The sequence below is a fragment of the Pan paniscus genome, chromosome 5 (genome assembly GCF_029289425.2).
Source record: "Pan paniscus chromosome 5, NHGRI_mPanPan1-v2.0_pri, whole genome shotgun sequence".
Taxonomy (NCBI): domain Eukaryota; kingdom Metazoa; phylum Chordata; class Mammalia; order Primates; family Hominidae; genus Pan; species Pan paniscus.
The window spans coordinates 181090393-181110302 of record NC_073254.2 but is presented as its reverse complement, the minus strand read 5'-3'; positions in this window follow the sequence as shown (position 1 = coordinate 181110302).

The following is a 19910-nucleotide window of genomic DNA, read 5'->3' as shown; positions in this document are numbered from 1 at the left end:
GGAATAGAATTTTTTTTTTTTGAGACCAAGTCTTGCTCTGTCACCCAGGCTAGAGTGCAGCGGGGTGATCTCAGCTCACTACAACCTCCGCCTCCCAGGTTCGAGCGATTCCTCTGCCTCAACCTGCTGAGTAGCTGGGATTACAGGTGCGTGCCACCAGGCCCAGCTAATTTTTGTATTTTTAGTAGAGATGGGGTTTCACCATGTTAGTTAGGCTGGTCTCGAACTCCTGACCTAGTGATCTACCCGCCTCAGCCTCCCAAAGTGCTGGGATTACAGGCGTGAGCCACCATACCCCACCTAGAATTTTTTAAAATTGAAATATTTTCCAGTTTTTAAGCATATCAGCTAACTTTAAAGTATTAATGTCACTGTACTTATAAATTATTGAAGCTTAAACTTTAGAATAGTGGAGGATAAGTTAAACGTAGCACAAAGATTTCTCCTTTATTACTTCTTTTTTTAAAAAATATATATTTTTTGGCACAAGGTCTCGCTCTGCTGCCCAGGCTGTAGTGCAGTGGTGCAATCTCGGCTCACTGCAGCCTTGTCCTCCTGGGCTCAATCATCCTCCTACCTCAGCTCCCGAGTAGCTGGGGCTACAGGCGTGCGGCCACCACACCCGGATAATTTTTTTGGTATTTTTTGTAGAGATGAGGTCTTGCCATGTTGCCCAGACTGGTCTTGAACTCCTGTGCTCAAGCAGTTCTCCTGTCTTGGCCTCCCAAAGTGCTGGGATTACAGGAGTGAGGCACTGCACGTGCCCTATTGCTTCTTTAAATAAGGGACAAGAGATATAAAGAGAAAACAGGAAGTACCTTCTCCCTCTGTAACTTATGAGGTAAGCAGCTAATTGATCATATGGTAAAGAAGAACCAAATAAAATTAGTGTCTCAAAATATCAGGAGCACTGCTTCTGTGAAATCAGTTAAAGTACATGTCCATATTAGTCATCCATTGATACACATGCTTATTTTCCTAAGTGAATTCTCCACAATTCTGAAAACCAGTGAAAAGATTATCTCATGTTAGTTCTACACAAAACCAAGCATCGCATGTGACTCTCCATGTTTCAAGGCATACACATCCCTTTCCACCGAGGATCAAAGTGCCCTACACCGAGGATCAAAGTGCCCTATGGGAAGCAACTTCTTGCCTTTTAAACCAGATTCAGTAAACAAAAACTGTTTTGCATAGCTGACAAAAGATCACAATGATTGCACAAAACAAGGTCAGTCTGTGGAGGGAAGCTTACAAGGTCAAATGGGGCACGTTAAGGAGGCGTAACCCATCACATTGACTTTTCTGCTGTTCGAATTTTTTTCTGGTAAAAAATACAGGTATCAGGATTCCCTGTGTCCAGCAGGTGTTAGAACAGAGGAAGACAGAGGGCGGCCTCCTGCGAAACATCTCCTACCCTTGCCAGTTTCCAATCCAGTGTCCAGGGGCTGGAGCATCAGGGCTCCCCGTGCTTGCGCTTGGAAGCAGAAACGCCCTCAAGCCCCAGTTCTCTCAGGGCCTCCGACCCACCTACCTGGGGCTCAGCCCCGGAGCCAGCGGCTGGACCGAACGGGGTCGCGCCCTGGAACACAGGGCGGGCGAAGGAGAAAAGCCCAGCTGGCAGCGCATGGGCGAGCGTCCTGCCTTTCCCAGCGGCCTTGGCCTGGCCATCATGGGCCTGCGGGAGGGGTCCGCCCACCCGCGCCCCCGCCCCCGGGCCCCGGCCCGGTGCCTGCGCCTCTGCGGAGCGCAAGCGGCCTTGTTCCTCTCCCGCGGGGGACCCTTCGCGAGCTCCAGAAGCATCAGTGTCCTCCGGGCGGCCACGGGCCCGCTGCGGCTCTCACCCTGGCGCCCCTGGATTGCTCTCCCCACTCTCAGCCTTACGCCCCACTCCTTCCACCCCGAATTTTGCAGCCTCAGGACTTGAACCATCTGCTGGCTGAAGTCACTTGGGACAAAACCCACGACAGGTTTTGGGAGCTGGACACTCCCTCCCAAGGAGGCGAGGGCGCGCAGCGAAGTGTGGGGTGTACCGCCCCCTGCCGGCCTGGGTGACGTTCCCTTCTGCTTCCACGCTGCCCAGCAATGTCCAATTGGAACGTTTGGAAGGCAAGGCTGAGAATAAATGCTGTTTGCAAATTCCAGAAAAGAAAAAAAAATGTTGTTCTTCTGTTTAGCAAAAGGTTTTCCCAGCCAAGCCAGCACTTCTGTGGGTAGTATTTAAGTCTTAAGTGCGTCAGAGCTGTTGCCTGCAGGCGCTGGTATTGCCCAAGGGGAAGTATCAGGACAATGTCTACGAAAACTCCAGGCTCTTGGATGAAGCAACCTTTCCACATTAAGTTTGTGGCATAATCTACCAGGTCTCCTACGATTTACCCGTCATGCAAAAGGAGCAAGTCTCTGCGAAACAGGGCTTTCAAAGAGCCTTTTCAGGAGAAGAAAATGTTGGAAGAGCTAATTTGTTGCCTACTTGTTGTTCACTTTGCAACTAAAACTAATCCCCTTAAAGGTATTTATGGGTATGAATGATAAATAATGAAAAGGATCAAAATAGGAATGTTTCATTCACTTTAACCTGGCCCATGCAGTGCACTTCAGGCCCTGGACTCTGGTTTGAACTCTGTGATTTCTATCATTCCTTGGCTTTGTTTGCTTCATTGCTTGGGCTTTCAGACTGATCAGAGTTCTGTGAATACAGCAAGTGCTCAATAAATCCTTAATCTGGGTACTACCATTGATGCCTGTGGCAGTGACTGCAGCAGCGAGGCGTGGGGCTAGAGGGCCTGGCTCTGGCATCCAACCCTGCTCCATCTGCCACAAAAGCTGTGTGACTTTGGGGAAGTTATGAACCTCTGCTGAACTCTCTGTGGGTAAAATGAGAGTGGTAGTAATAGCACCTCCCTCATAGGGTTGGAGTGAGGAGTAAATGAAATAACCTGTGTAAAGAACCTGGTATGGTGCCTAGTGTTGTGTAAACTACTAATTGGACAGGGGACTACCATCCAGAATATACAAGGAACTCAAACATCTCAACAGCAAAAAACCAATGCAGTTAAAATATGGGCAAATGATCTGAGCAGACATTTCTCAAAAGAAGTCATACAAATGTCCAACAAATATATGAAAACGTGCTCAATATCACTAATCATCAGCGAAATGGAAATCAAAACCACTATGAGGTATTAGCTCACCCCAGTTAGGATGGCTATTATCAGAAAGACAAAAAATAACACATGCTGGTGAGGATGCAGAAAAAAAGGGAACTTTTCTACACAGTTGGTGGGAATTTAAACTAGTACAATCTCTCTGGAGAACAGTATGGAGGTTCCTCAAAAAACTACAAATAGAAGTACCATATGATCCAGCAATCTCACTACGGGGCATTTATCCAACAGAATGGAAATCATTATATCAAAGAGTCATCTGCAGCCCTGGGTTTATTGCAGCTCTGTTCACAATAACCAAGACATGGAATCAACCTAGTTGTCTGACCACACATGAATGGATAAAGAAAATGTGGTATATACATACCATGGAATACTATTCAGCTATAAAAAATAATGAAATCCTATTATTTGCAGCAACATGGATGAAGCCAGAGTACATTATGTTAAACAAGCCAGGAACAGAAAGATTAACGCTGCATGTTCTCACTCATAGGTGGCAGCTAAAAGAAGTTGATCTCAAGAAGTAAAAAGTAAACAGAAGATACTAGAGGCTGAGAAGGGTCCCAGGAAGGGAGGGATAGGGAGAGAGTTGTTAAAGGCTACAAATTACAGCTTAAAAAGAGGAATAGTTCTAGTGTTCTACACCACTGTAGAATGTCAACAATAGTATAGTGAATAGTGTCAAATAGCTAAAAGGAGGATGTTGAATGTTTTCAACACAAATATATAATAAATGATAAACATTTGAGATGACATATATGCTAATTACCCTGATTTGATCACTATACATTATATGTATTGAAACATCTTATGTACCTTATGAATATGTACAATTATTATTTGTTGACAAGCATTTTTTTTTGAAAGCTTGATCTCATATAATTAGAGTAGAATAGTGGTACCAGAGGATGAGGAAGGTAGTTGGGGAGAGAAGAGAAGTTGGTCCATGGTTTCAAAATTCCAGTTAGACAGAAATAATAAATTCTGATGTTCTATTACACACTAGGGTGACTATAGCTAATAATAATATATTGTATATTTCAAAATAACTAGAAGAGAAGATTTTGAATTTTCTCACCACAAAGAAAGGATAAATGTTTAAAGTGATAGATATACTGATTACCCTAATTGATCATTATACAATATATCCATGCACTGAAACATCACACTGAACCCCATAAATATGTACAATTGCTATGTGTCAATTACAAATGAAATGAAACATTTAAAAAAGAGCTTAGTAAAGTGCCTAGTATGTAGGCATTAATCAATCAAGTATAGATATTATTATTCCTCCTCCCAGTAGTAAATCGCAGTGCAGTGGTTAAAAGTAATCACTTAAGACCTAGATATTTGGGTTAGAACCTGGCTCCACCAATTTCCATTGGCATACTTTGGGCAAATGAGTTTCAATGTCCTGATCTATAAGTGGTAATAATAAAAGAGAAAAATCTGGTGATTGTAGCGTTGTATAGGCAATTCATAGTGCTGTTAGTGCCTGGCACAAATGGAAAACCTACAATAAATCACAGCTAGTACTAAAATAAAAATTGTAAGGATATGTTTAGATTAGCCACCAATGCTTAATTGTCCTCTAAGGTAATAATGTCTTTGTCTAATTTTACCTTTCCACTTATTTTCTTATCAAAATGTTGATAGCTAGGGATTGCCAGAGGGTCTGAACTCAGTGACACCTTCCCACCTGAAGGTCAAGGGCTGTCTGCAGCCCCTGGTGGAACCCTGGTTGCCGACATCAGTCCTTCCACTTAGAGCAGTTCTTGTGCAGTCTTTGATGCGAGGTAATTTTGGAAGAACTGCTTCAAGGATGTTCAATGGTGACTGCTACCGATTGCAGCCTGGTGAGTAGAAAGGATATTCAGAGAGATCAAATGCAGTGGCCTTAGCTCCCACAGTTACTCATATATTGAAACTTGGTTTTGCAAAGTAGGTCAAATGAAACTAAACAACATTTGCAATAATCCATCACCACTCACAGACAGGCAAAGGTTCTGGAAAGGACTGGGCTTGAGGTGAGTTACGGGTTGGTGCTCCCTTGCCTGCAGATTCTTTCGAAACAATGTCCCTACAACTTACTGAACTGGAATGTCAACTCAGTGGATTCTTTCTTCTTTGTCCACTCTTAAGGGACTCAGGTACTGTTGGATTCAAAAAAGGGCTTTTACAAATTCAAGCAACCACCTTTGCTTACTGAGCTCTAACACTAAGAACCAGAGGACCTATTCTTTCATAAAGGTCAGATGATCTTTGAAAAGTGTGTGTGTGTGGGGGGCCCTTTTCTCCACAAATGACATTTTCTTTCCAAGGTGTCTGGGGCTCCCCAAGTTTGTGGCACACCCTGCCTTAGTGGTTTGTCATGGCCTTTGGGTTAAAATGCACAATATTTAGCAAGGCAGTCTCCCCTCCCCCAGTCATCTGGCCCAGTCTAGTTTCTTCTCTCACCCCTCCCCCAGTACTCCTCACCTGCTTATTCCGGTCTAACCAGGTGTCTCAGTCAGCTGGGGCTGCCATCACAAAACACCACACACGGCAGGTGAGGTGGTAGGGTTGGGGGTTAGACACAGACATTTATTTCTCGCGGTTTTGGAAGCTGGAAGTCCAAGAACAAGGTGTCAGCAGATGCGGTGTCTGATGAAATCTCTTTCTTTGCTTTTAGACGGCCCGACTCCTCGCTGCACCCTCACATGGCATCTCCTCGGCTTCTGCGAGGAGGGAAAGGGACGGGGTGTGTGAGTGTATGTGTGTAGATTGCTGTCTTCCTCTTCCTTTACGGGCACTAATCCCATCATGGGAACCACACCCTCATGAGCTGATCTAACCCTCATCACCTCCAAAGGCCCTGCCTCCAAATACTAGCACATCGTGAGTCAGGGCTTCAGCGTGTGAATTTTGGGGGGACTCAAACGTTCAGCCCATAACATCAGGGACTGCAAACTCAGTCACCTTCAGGGGCCAGGCAGGTACAATGAATTCTTGATGAGAGAAGGAAAGTTAATATTTCAAACACAGTCGTTTGTCATTGTCACTCCAGCCAGTCACACAAAACCAAGTTCACTGTCCCTCTCTCCTCTAAGTCCCCTCTCCTCCCGCACCCAGATTCAGCCCAGGGCAGCTCACACACTCCATCCCCAGCCAGGTGGGGCCAGGGACCCTCCAACATCCCCAAGCTGGAGATGCTTCCGGCAGGATGATGAGCCAGGAAGCCAAGTAACTGGCCGGCCCCGGGGACAAGGTGCCCACGACGAATGACGAAACGAGCAAACCAGGCCACTGCTGATCCTCCTGAGGCTGCAGGGGCCCTGTGTCCCCACCCGTTCCCTTTATGCGTCTCCTTATCGGGTGCAAAACCTCAACTCCCTCCGGTCTCCTGCCCCATCCCGCACCCTTCATGCTGTGAAGATGGAGGCGCCTTGTACTTCCGGGAGGCAAAAGAGCCCTGAGGGAACCTCCTTCCGTTTCTTGCTGTGAGGACAGCGGACTCCCTGTCGCCGCCCAACTCCTTTCTCCTTTCCCCGCAGGACTACCTTTCCTCGAGTGACAGCCCTGCTCTCCTCAGGAACTCACCCCTGGTAACCCCTTCTCTGTTCTCGCCATCTACGGACGCTCTCCTGTGAGCACTGAAATGCCGTCTGCACTCCCGGGGCCTCCAGCTCCTTCTCTTTTGACTTCATCGCAGACACATTTCTTCAGAGTTATCCTAATGTACTGTTTCCATTTTGTCTCCCACTGATTCTTCGGCTGTGACGCTGTGGTCTGAATGTGTCCCTCAAAATTCACGTCTTACAAACTATTTTTTTTTTTTTTGAGACCGGGTCTCACTCTATGGCCCAGGCTGGAGTGCAGTGGTGCAATCTTGACTCACTGCAGCCTCGACCTCCTGGTCTCAGGTGATCCTCCCACCTCAGCCTCCCAAATAGCTTGGACTACAGGTGTGTGCTACCACACTCAGCTAATTTTTGTATTTTTGGTAGAGACAGGGTTTCCCCATGTTGCCCAGGCTGGTCTCAAACTCCTGAGCTCAAGGGATCCACTCTCTCAGCCTCCCAAAGTACGGGATTACAGTGTGCCCTGCCTGACATGGTACAAACTTAATCCCTCATGCAACAGTGTTGGGAGACGGGGACTTTTGGGAATTTAGGCTGATTAATGCTGTTTTTAAGTGAGCTTGTGGGAGTGGGTTCAGGCTCTTTCACTGTCCTGCTGTGTGAAGACACAATGTTTATCCTCTTACCCTCTGCCTTCTGCCACGTGAGGACACTGTAATAACTGGCACCTTGATTGGGGGCTTTGAAGCCTCTAAAACTGTGAGATGATACATTTCTGTCCCATATGGGTTACCCAAGCTGTAATCTGGGTAATCCATAAAGAACTGTGACTCTTTGTTACAGCAGCACAAATGGGCTGAGACATATGGCATGGCTTCTCTTCCCACCCCCTCTACTGACTCTCATCACCAAGCTCAGTGAGCATTTTTTAGTCCTTATCTTTCTAAAAGGACATCTTGGTAGAGTGGGGACTGGAGCTCTGACAGTGCTGGTGATCAGGGTTGGGGAGTCTCTCCAATTGATTTACAGTTGAGGCTTAGATACTGTTTTAAACTTGGAAGGAACCTCCTAACCATCTAAACACAGCTACTGATTCACTTGGTGGGCCAGAGCAGTCTGCCTGGGAGAAAAATACTGAGAAGCCAGCACTCTAATGACTATTGAGGTGCAGGGATATAAAATCTTGTACAAATTGGGATGGCTCTGGGCCAAGATCAATTTGTTAGAAACAGCCAGGCTTCCTGAGAGAATGTTCCATTAAGGGGAAAAGGAGGTTGGCTGTGCGTGACCAGGCAGTTCTCTCCCTTGGGGTCTCTCGTGAGGTTACTGTCAGATGGTGGTACAGTCACAGAAGTGGCTCCATACCATATGGCTGGCTGTGCCAAGCACTCAGAGGTCTCCCCCAACACCATGATGTCAGGTTGGAGGGACTACTGGTTTGAGATAGAAGGTGGGACGAATGCCAAAAATCCATGCCAACCCTGCAACCACAGTGCCAAAAAGCTCATCCTTCAGCATGCTTTGTGGAAGGATTGCAGGTTTATGGCAATTAAAGATTGCAACACTTTTGAGTCCCAAAAAATCTGCGTGTGATTACACCCCCTACTGAACATGATGGGGGGCTATCCTCTGAATTAGCAGAAGCCTAACTTGCTGCATGCAGTGGCAGCCAGAGCTTATTCCTCTGGTGCCACCTGCCATAAATATACAAGTTGTTTTACCTAACAAAGACACAGTGACATTGGGGGTTCATGCCACCACTGACCCCACTGGCCAGTGGGAGAAGACTAAGCTCTGGCTCAACCTTCAGTAGATGCAGATGTTCCTGAAGCTATTTGGGCAACAAAGTTCAAGGATTTCACCTGTGTCAAGGTGGGAGAGGGAGGGATTTTAGGGGGGCACTTTTGGCAAGCTTTGGAAGGGTATGAATTATAGAACATGAGTAAATAGAGACCAATGTACAGGGAAGCTAGTAATGCTCAGCCTCAGGGCCCCTTCCTTGCATGAATCCAATGGCAGATTGTATTTTTCAAGATGGCAGCCACAAGACCCCAACCATATGTACTCCTTCTTACAGGGTGAGGTCCATATGCCTCTTATGGAAAGGTGGGGTCTATGTGTTCTTCCCTAGAATCTGGGCAGGCTTGTGACTCTGATGCGGATGATGCTTGAGGATTTCCAGGCTAGACTATAAAGGAGAATTAGCTTCAGCCCAATTCTCTTGGAAACCAACTGCCATTCTGCTAGGAAGCCCAGACACATGGAAAAGCTCTGAGTGTTTTGGCCAATAGTCCCAGATGAGGCTCCAGCGACAGCTGGGTTCACCCATGAGATGTGAGTGAGGAAGGCATTGAAATGGTTTCAGCCCTAGCCACCATCTGACTGTATCCTCTTGAGATACTTTAAGGAAGAGAATCACCTGGCCAAGCCCAGCGGACCTCCAGAACTGTGAGATAAATAAAACAATTCTTATTTTAAGCCACTGTATTTTGGGAAGATTCATCCCATAGCAATATACAACTTCAACAGGGTAGCAATAGACAACTTCAACAGGCCCCTTCTGAGGCTCTGGAAGGGCCCTGGCAATGTGTCCATTTGGTCATTTACTTTGGTCAAGTTTGCAAAAGCAGACATTTTAACTGTAATTGGCTAAAATTCTGATCTCTTTCTGCCCTGACTTGCTCTCCACCTCTTCATGTTGAGTGGTCGAGTGGATGTGGGCATTTTTGGGATCCAGGAAAAGAGGAATTGAGTTGAGTCATTGAGTTTGGGTTCCATGGGATTTATTTATGTGGTATGGAGTCACTTCTGTGTACATTTGTAAAATGGCTTTCAGAATAGTCTTAGCCTCCCTTGTGCTGACTTACATGGTGGTGTCATGTAAATATGCATGATTGTGTCATATGACATGTGGATTTGCAGGGACATGGATGGAGCTGGAGGCCATTATCCTTAGCAAACTAACACAGGAACAGAAAACCAAATATCACATATTCTCACTTATAAGTGGGAGCAAAATGATGAGAACACGTGGACACATAGAAGGGAACAACACACACTGGGGCCTATTGGCGGGCAGAGTGTGGCAGGAGGGAAAGCATCAGAAAAAATAATTAATGAGTACTAGGCTTAATACTTGGGTGATGAAATCTGTACAACAAACCCCCATGTCAAAAGTTTACATATGTAACAAACGTGGACTTCTACTGCTGAACTTAAAATAAAAGTTAAATAAGAACAATAGAAATGTACAGAGCTAGAAAAAAGTCTAGCTCTAGCTCCTCCCATCTGGGAATTATTCCAAATCTTACAGCTCCTACACAAAAATAGTTTGGTGGAGGTTTTCCTAAATTTGCCAAGAATCCTGAAAACTTATCTTTCATTATCAGTCATGAGTTATGCAGCTGAAAGACAAATTTAAATCCATCAATAATAAAATACTAGAGGCAAAATGGATTATTATTCTTCTCTCATAGAATATGATATTACAACATTATTGAAAAACCAACCAAAGAATACATGGCCAAAAATGTTGGGAAAAGAGTATTACAGATATGGGTCAGGAATTTGTTTAATTAAAATATGCTATTTTACTGAGTTTTGTATATATTTGGTTGTAGCAGTAGCCAGAGTAGACTTTGCCGGGAGCTTGGGCCATTAGATTGGTATTATTAAAGTTATGTTGGGCTCATTTGCCCTTACCTGCTGGCACACACGGGGTATATCTCACTTTATTTCTCACAAGTCTTTGGTACCCACCACCACTCCCACCTTTTTACAATTTTCACTTCCGCTGACTTCTCTGGACTTACACTGTCAACTTTCCCCTCTGGCTAACTGTTCTCAGTCATTTCTACAGAATTCTCTTCTTCTGGGTCCTTGTGTTGTTAAGGGATTTACTGCAGGGCTTCTTTTTCTCTCTCTGGGCAAGCTCGTCCACCCCCATTGCTTCAATCCCACCTACCTGCTGAAAACTGCAGATTCCACATCTCCAGCTCAGACCTCTTTCCTAGGCTCTAGACCAGGAATTGGCAAAGTTTTTCTGTAAAGCGAAAGATAGCAAATATTTTATCGTCATTGTACCATCTCTGTCACATCTGCTCAACTCTGCTAAGGTAGGGCAAATGTAGCTACAGACAATGGTAAAAGAATGGGTGTGGCTGTAAATAAAACTTTATTTTTTAAAATAGGGGCTGCCCCATGGGCTGTAGTTTGCCAACCCCCTCCTCTACATCAGGATATCCAACACCTTTATGGAAATTTCCACTTGGGATTTCACAAGTTCCCAAACATAACATTGTCCCCAGAGAAATTCATCTTATTTCCTCCTATGTGTTCCTTCTTAATGAATGATGTCACTATCCACCAGATGTTCAAGACAGAAATTCAGGCAGCATCCTTGATTTCATTCCCCACTTCAATCAGTCACAAAATCATGTCAATTCTACTTTCTCAACATCCCCCTAATCCATTCCCTTTTCTCTTTCTCCACTGCCTTCCTTCAGCCCCTTTCATCTCTCACCTCCTACCCTGTGCTTCTTCTAATCTCCTCATCATGCTACAATCAGAGGGATCAGGCCACCCTTGGATTTTAAAAGCCTTCAGTAACAGTAGTCCCTGCCTTTTTTTGGTTGAAGTCTAAGCTTCTTGAAACAGAGTGAGAAGCCTGCACAATTGGACCATTTCCCCATGTTAGCCAAATTCCTCTCATCTGCCTGCTCCTCCCGCCTCTGGGACCCTGCACATATATTTCTTCTGCTTAAAGAATGTGTAGCAGGTGAAGCAACTATCTGAGGCCAGTATCCCATGGGCAGTAAGAAGAATTTACCAAGACAGTTGTAGATAAAGAAAGGCAGATTTATTAAAGAAAGCATGAAAATATGTTGCAAGGGAGCAACGGGCAGGCCAGCAAGAGAGGAGCTGACTGCCAAGAGACAAAGGCTTGCTGGGGGTTTTATAGGCTGTTGCTTGTATTGCGTGCTGAAGAGGGCTTTGTGCAGTACTGTGCTGAAGAGGGCTTTGTGTGGTACTGACAATGCCAAGGTTGCAGTGGGATAACCTGCATTTTTCTATCAGCTGAGGGCCTGGTGATAGCTGGGCACAGGAAGATTGTGAGTTATTTGTGCAGGAGGGCTATGGTCCTGGACCATGAAGGAAGGCAGACTTACAGCTCATCTGCTTACTCTTTCTGTTTTCCCTCAGTCCCACCAGCCTGACTCCTTTTGCCTAATTAGGACTCCTCGGAATTCTTCTCCTTTCTCATCCCTCTGGCTGTCTTCTAAGTTTCAACTTGGGTGTCACTTCCTCTGGGAAGTGTCTCCTCACCTCTAAAGACTGTCTCTCTGTGCACAACTATAACAAATGGGACCTGGGCCACTTCACTTTTACAATTCCAGTTTACAGACCTGCATTGCCCCAAACCCATGAGACCAAAAACTCCCTGAGGGCAGAGGTGGCCCCTTATTTACTCTTGATTCCCCAGCACCCAGCACAGCACTAAACACTGTACCCACTGAAATAATATCTGAAGGATGAGCGTTTATAGCAAAAGTGGTTTCCACTGACATTCCCTTCTCTCCTCCCCAGCTATGGATTGCAGCACCCAGGAGCTGGTCAGGCTGCAGGAGGAGAGGAGGAAGGCGAAGTCATTACTCAGGGCCTCTGTTTTGCTGATGTGTGGAGATGGTGGGTCTCCCTTGAATACCTGGGAGGCAGGAGCAGGCATGGACTCCTCCAGTCTCTGGGTTCTGGACTCTGGGGGGCTGCTGCTCTCTGGCACCCATCGGTCCTTAACCATCTGGCCTCCAGCCAGGGAAGGAGTGTGGTGGTGGAGAGGCCTCTCTGTCCCACCCATGTGTCCTCCGAGCTCACGAGAGTCAGCCAAAGGCTGAGTTCCACACCCTGAGTTAGAAGTTCTATTACTCTGGACTCTCCCTGGACATTGGGAATTCTCTTAACTAGTATGGAAGCAGTTACATCATCCTAGGTCCTCCAAAAATAGGCACATGTATCTAAATATAGGCACATATAAATGCAAATACATACATATACACATACATCCAAATACATAATTTTTGTTTTGAAATAATTATAAACACAAGGAGTTATAAATATAGTACTGAGAGGTCCCTGTACCTGTTGCCCCACCTTCCCCTGGCAATATCTTATGTAACTATAGTTCATGATTAAAACCAGGAAGTTGCCATTGGCACAATGTCAGAAACTAGTCCTGAGACCTTGCTCAGATTTCATCATTTTTGTGTGTGCACTCATTTGCTTTTCTGAAAAGATTTAAATGTTTTCTGCATGACTGGTCTCCTCCACATAGTGTGAGATGGGATTTTTTTCTGAATGAGCTGAGAGATCAGTGAATGTGAGAGATGGGAAGGATGATTAGGTGCATCTCTGTTTTATTCATGGTGGGTCTGGAACTTAGGGCAGAAGTACCCTGGTTTCTCCTCTGGTGAGTCCTGGTGCCGCCTCAGTGCAGGCTGCTAAGTTATCTGGGACTGACTATCTTCTTTTCTGCTAATATTTGTCTTAAGCATGTAACACGTCTGATGAGGAGATGGCCAATGAAAATTAATTTTTTCAAAGATGAATAGGTATCTAGACTTTTTCAAGCACAACTCAATTAAAAATATATCACTTCACTGAGCCTCAAATTAGTCAGGGCTCACTTAAAAAGTGTCCCCTAGTGCCAGGCAAAGTGCCTCACACCTGGGATCCCAGCACTTTGGAAGGCTGAGGTGGGAGGATACCTCAAGCCTGGGAGTTCAAGACCAGCCTGGATTACATGGCAAAACACTGTCTCTACAGAAAATAAACACACACACACACACACACACACACACACACACACACACACACACACACACACACACACAGCTGGGTATGGTGGCATGTGCCTGTGGTCCCAGCTATTCTGGAGTCTGAAGTGGGAGGATCACTTGAGCCCAGGAGGTTAAGGCTGCAGTGAGCTGTGTTTGTGCCACTGCACTCCAGCATGGGTGCCAAAGACAGCCTGGGGTGACAAACACTCCAGCATGGGTGACAAAGACAGCCTGGGTGACAAAGCCAGCCCATCTCCAAAAAAAAAAAAAAAAAAAGAGAAAGAAAAAGAAAGTGTCCCCTAGTGGATTACGTTTTAACCACTGTGCTAACTGAGCCAGCTATCTCTTTACCAGACATGAGAGCTGATAAGCGTCTCATCACATGGCCCCAGGGACTGATGAACAAAGGCTAATATGTGGAAAAGGGCAACTAAAGAAAGAAGGGCCACCTCCAGGTTAATTAGTACAAGTCTCCTCGCTGATATGCCCTAATACACTGAAACAGCCATAAAAACAATCTGCACATTGGCATTGAGGACACAGATAAACTTGCTGAGGTCCCTTATGGTGTCAGAGGGATGCTTTGTATGAGTCCTTAATAGATTAATTAATAGGTTAATTAAGTTCTTGCTGTTTTCATTTGGAAATGATACTGTCCTCTTGGGGCTATTCAGAGATGTTCATGGTGATGAAATGAGCTGGCCTGGAATAGCAGTTCCCAGGTAGCAGAGCCTGGGCTTGAGGAAGGTGGAACATGGGTGTGGCAAGGAGCTGGCAGGTGCAAATGTCAGGCCAGCAAAGCAGTCCAGCCTTCATGGACGTGCGTCACCTAGGAAGTTGTGACCTGGCTGCAGTTTCCACTTCAGGTGCGACAGAAGGGTGAACTCCACCTCACCTCCTGGTGAGGTTGACCTTTCCTTGTATTTATGACTCTTTCTTTCTTCTTTCTTCTTTCCTTTCTTTCTTTCTTTCTTTCTTTCTTCCTTCCTTTCTTCTTTCTTTCTCTTCTTTCTTTCTTCTTTCTTTCTTTCTTTCTTTCTTTCTTCTTTCTCTCTCTTTCTCTCTCCTTCCTTCCTTCATTCCTTCCTTCATCTTTCTTTTCTTCTCTTTCTTTCTCTCTGTCTCTTCTTCCTTCCTTCCTTCCTTCCTTCTTTCTTTTTCTCCAAGTCTTGCTCTGTCACTCAGGCTGTAGTGCAGTGGCACAATTTTGGCTCACTGCAACCTCCATCTCCTAGGTTCAAGTGATTCTTTTGCCTCAGCCTCCTGCGTAGCTGGGATTACAGGTGTGTGCCACCATACCTGGCTAATTTTTGTATTTTAGTAGAGATGGGGTTTTGTCATGTTGGCCAGGCTGGTCTCAAACTCCTGACCTGAGGTGATCTGCCTGTCTTGGCCTCCCAAAGTGCTGGGATTACAGGCATGAGCCTTCATACCCAGCAGTGTTTATGACTTTCTTTGTAAATACTTGCAAGGAATTTACCATTTTAATGTTGTAAGAGACATCTATTCTTTCATAACAGGACCTCAGTGAATCTTGATTGCAGGCCTCATGCTGGGCAGAGCTAAGGAAATTCAATTTGTCTCCAATCTTATTTGAATATTCTTATGCCTCCTACAAGTGCAGCAGCAGAATCTCCACAAATCTGGTGCGTGAAAGTTTCCTGTAGTTTCTTTAGGGTAGAGAGGCCGGGGAAGGGTAGAGACTGATTTGTACTTTTTAGATGTATAGTTGATCCTTGAACAACACAGATCTGAAATGTTTTGGAGTTTTGTTGCAATTTGAAAAATACTCAAAGACAAACCATGTAGCTAGACATATTGAAAAAATAAAGAGAAAGTTATGTATGTCATGAATGCATAAAGTGTATTTAGATACTTAGTCTATCATTTACTACCATTAAATATACACAAAACTATTACAAAAAGTTAAAAGTAATCAAAACTTATGCACACACTCACAGATCATATGCTGTGCTATTCTCAGTCGAGAGAAGTGTAAACAAACATAAAGATGCAGGATTAAATTGTAACTGCATTGGCTGGGTGCAGTGGCTTACGCCTGTAATCCCAGCACTTTGAGGGGCTGAGGCAGGTGGATCACTTGAGGTCAGGTGCTTGAGACCAGCATAGCCAACATGGTGAAACCCCATCTCTACTAAAAATACAAACATTTGCTGGGCGTGGTGATAAGTGCTTGTAATCCCAGCTACTCCAGAGGTTGAGGCAGGAGAATCGCTTGAACCCAGGAGGCAGAGGTTGCAGTGAGCTGAGATTGCGCCACTACACTCCAGCCTGGGCGACAGAGCTGGACTCTGTCTAAAAAAAAAAAAAAAAAATTGTAACTGCATAAACTTAACCATAGTGCACACTGCACCTCTGTAATAATTTCGTAGCCTCCTCCTGTTGCTGTTGCAATGAGCTCAGGTGTTGCGAGTATCCACCTAAAACGTTCTGTGATGCTGAACATCCTGACTTGAGCAGTTTGTCTCAAGTGAATTGTGCACCACGGTAAAAAGTGCCCTCTCCCTGTTGGCATGTATTTTTCCTCCTGTTTTGTGCAGTACTGTAAACCTTGAATAACACCATGGGATCCATATGAAGTAGCACTAGTGATGCTGGAAGTGCTCCCAAGAAGCAGAGAAAAGTCGTGACATTACAAGAGAAAGTTGAATTGCTTGATACGTGCTGGAGGCAGGTCTGCAGCTGGGGTTGCTTCCATTTCAGACAGACAATTCATCTTGTAAACAGGCAGTGTAAACTTAATGTACAGATAAATACAGAACAGTACTGTAGATGTATTTTCTCTTCCTTATGATTTTCTTACAAACGTTTCCTTTTCTCTAGCTTACTTTATTGTAAGAATACAGTATATCATACATATAACATACAAAATACATGTTATTAAATGTTGCTGGTCAACAGCAGGCTGTTAGTAGTTAAGTTTTTGAGAGTCAGAGTTATACCTGGATTTTCTACTGTGTATGGTCAGTGTGCCAACCCCCGAAATTGATCAAGGGTCAACTGTAATCCTAAAAGAATCTAATACAATATTGTACACAGTAAGTGGTCAATAAATAAGGAATTGAACTAAATAAGAATACATAAATCTCAGAATATGTGCAACCTGATCGTAGTACACAGAGATCTCTCTCTATATATCTCTTTTCTCAGTTCATGCCGTTCTTTCAGGTAGAAAGCGCCTTATTTTGAATTAGTTGTCTTTAGAGCAAAAATCCCTCTAAGAGTGCAGTGTGGTTTCCTATGCACAATCTGGAATAGTCCATTGCTTCATGCCTACCCTGGACATGAAGGGCTGTGCCACAGCGGAAGTTTCTATGCACCCACACCTGTCTATACCTGAGCAACACATTCCTCTTTGCTGCTCTCTTACAGGCTACAGAGTGCGGTGACGCCAGCACAGAGCTCTGCTCAACGTCCCTCTGTGCTTTCACGCTGCTGATGGATTATGAAGGTAGGGAAGAATGTACAGCCAGGAGGCCATTGAGAGGGCAACTAATTTATAAAATCACATTTGTAGAATTGAGTGCATCCAACAACTACCAGGGGAAAGTCGGGCAAAAGCTATACCAACACCACCCAAGTCAAAACCAAAATGACAAAAAAAAAAAAAAAAGAAAGAAAAGAATGTGGATATAGAATTTCTGATAACATCATTCCTGAGGTGCCTTATCCAGGGAACTGCTAAAATAATATTTTAAGTTGAAATGAACACATACTAGAAACATTATATGTTAGTTGAGTCTGTTTTTTTTTCCCAAAGTACTTTCTCAAACACACCAACCTTAGCCCTCTAAGAGATACATCACATTAAAAATAAAACGTCTGCCCACTGCTGGTTTCTCAACTTGCGTCCACCTTCTGTCCCCTTTAATGAACTGGACCACGAGGTGAGTCAGAAAGGATAAAGGGAGTGGTAAGAATTTGAGGAGAGAAGAGAGTGAGGCTAAAACAGGAAATCAGGAAAAGCGATTAGGTCGCCCCATCCCTCACCTGGGGCCGCTCTCTTGTTGCCCAGCGTGGTTTCTTCTTGAGGGTTCTGCATGGTTCCTCAATCCCAGGGAATTCCGCAGGACGTTCCACCCAAGACCATTGGGCTCCCACCTCTACTCTTTTGCCAGTTAATGAATAGGAAGGAATTTCACTGCCTGGAAAGAGGAATGATGCTTTCTGGTCCTTATTTCACACCTAAAATAGAAAGGTCAATTGATTTATTCCTAAATATCTTTGAACACTAAAATAGAAGTTTTAAAGCATATATACTACCTGGTTGCTCTAGCCTTACACCAGGGAAAAGTACAGATTCAACAATTAAAATTAAGATGGACACTTTCCACTTAATGCTACCACTCTTGCTTTATTTTGTGAGAATGAGAATATAATAATGCACCATAAAGTCATTTGGGGGAAAGATTAATATTTTATAACAATTTATAATTACAGAAAACAAGAGTTTTCTGGGAATAAAGAAATTTTGAAGATAATAAAATATTTTCACTTATGTTATAATTTCAACACAGTTTGGTATTGGAGGTGGATATGCTAACGTGTACACATAGCTTAAGTTTGCAACCTAAGACCTGAATGGGTTGTGTCTACCAGCTGCACCCCTGGTTAGGCACAAAACCTGTGGAAGGCCTCAGCTCCCTCCTTGTACACCAGGGATGAGAACAGCACTGCCTGTTGGGAAGCTTGAAATAACAAGCAAATGTGGCATCAGTCATTTGTGTCATGTTACTCTATATAAAGGCATGTTTTTTCCCTCAGGCTTCAAATGAGATTCTACTTTTTATCTTTGATTATGGACAATTTAACTATATTGTGTCAAATAAATCATAGTTCTTCCTTTTAAAATTCTATATCTGATCCATTGAGCTTCTTGACTATGTGAATTTATCATTCTCTCCATGGTTAGAAAGTCCTCAGCCATCACTGCTTCAAGTACTTTTTCTGTTCCAATATCTCTTTCCTCTCCTCTGTGACTTGCTTTAAACATATACTAAATGTTTTGATATTTTCATAGATGTCCTTAAAGCTCTGTTTATTTATCTTCTCAGGCTTTGTGTGTGTGTGCTGTGGTTTGCACTAACCTAATGTTTTCTAGCTAGCTTTATCTTTAAGGCCATCTAGTGATTTTTCTCATTACAGAGATGCCTTTTTTTTAGTTCTTTACTTTTGATTTGGCCCTTTTATAATTTTTCTTTCTCTTGATATTGTTCATTTATTCATTTCTTGTTCATGTTTGCTTTAAATCTTTGAACACAATTATTATACATACATTTTAAGTCTCCTTGCCAATTCCATTATTTTTATCATTTCTGGGTCTATTCGTGTTGACTGGTTTTTCTCCTGGTTATGGATCACACTAATGCTTTTTGTATGTCTAGCAAAATTTTAAATTTATGTCACACATTGTGGATACCACATAAATGAGCAATTTGATTTTGTTGTTTACCTCTAAACAGGTTTTCTTCTGGCGGGCAATTAATTTATTTTGAGATCACTTGGAAAGTTAGCTTGAAGAATGGGTCAGCTAAGAGAAATTTTAGTTGACTATTGTCCCTCTTATGGCTAACATGATAGAAATACGCATTTGGATAGTGCAGTAAAATCCACCGGTGCCAGTGTGGGGTCATAGAGGACCAAGACTGACATGTTCTTCCTGTGATATGGTGAAAAATTGCCTCAATAGCTCTGTTCATCACCTTGGTAGCACTCCTGGACTGCAGGACTCTGCTCAGCTGGTGCTGAAATTTAAAAAGAAGAAATCAAGCTCAGTATTGTCTACAAAAAAAGAAATGTGAAAAAATTTATGACACATGAAGCAGAATAATCTGAGGATTAGCACTTTTCACGCTTCTATATTAGCACACAAATCAAAATGTAAAATAAAAAAACCAATAGATTCAAAGGATTCTAGAAATTTAGTAAGTTGTCATAAATATTTCAATTAAAATCAGGGAATGAAAAACATATTAGAGTACCTATAATTCAAAAGTGCACTCATGTGCATGCTCTTTTGCATAGACCTCCTCTGGGTGTTCATGAGAAAAACGCAGGAGACCAGTGTGGCATGCATCAGGCTGTACAGGCTGTAGGTGGTGAGACTGGCTGTCAGTGGGGGGCAGACATGAAACCCTGGCCTACTTGCCTAGACCACTGCTCCTCCAAAGCCAAAGCCTTCAGCTTCTGGGGGATGGGGCAGGAAATGGTCCTGCATCTAGGACTTGCAGGCAAACACACATTGTCTCTCAGTGAGAAGTACAGGCCCAAATTTTATTCCCTTGGAGGAGAGACAGGGAATCTTGGGCCCAGGATCCTGCATTGCA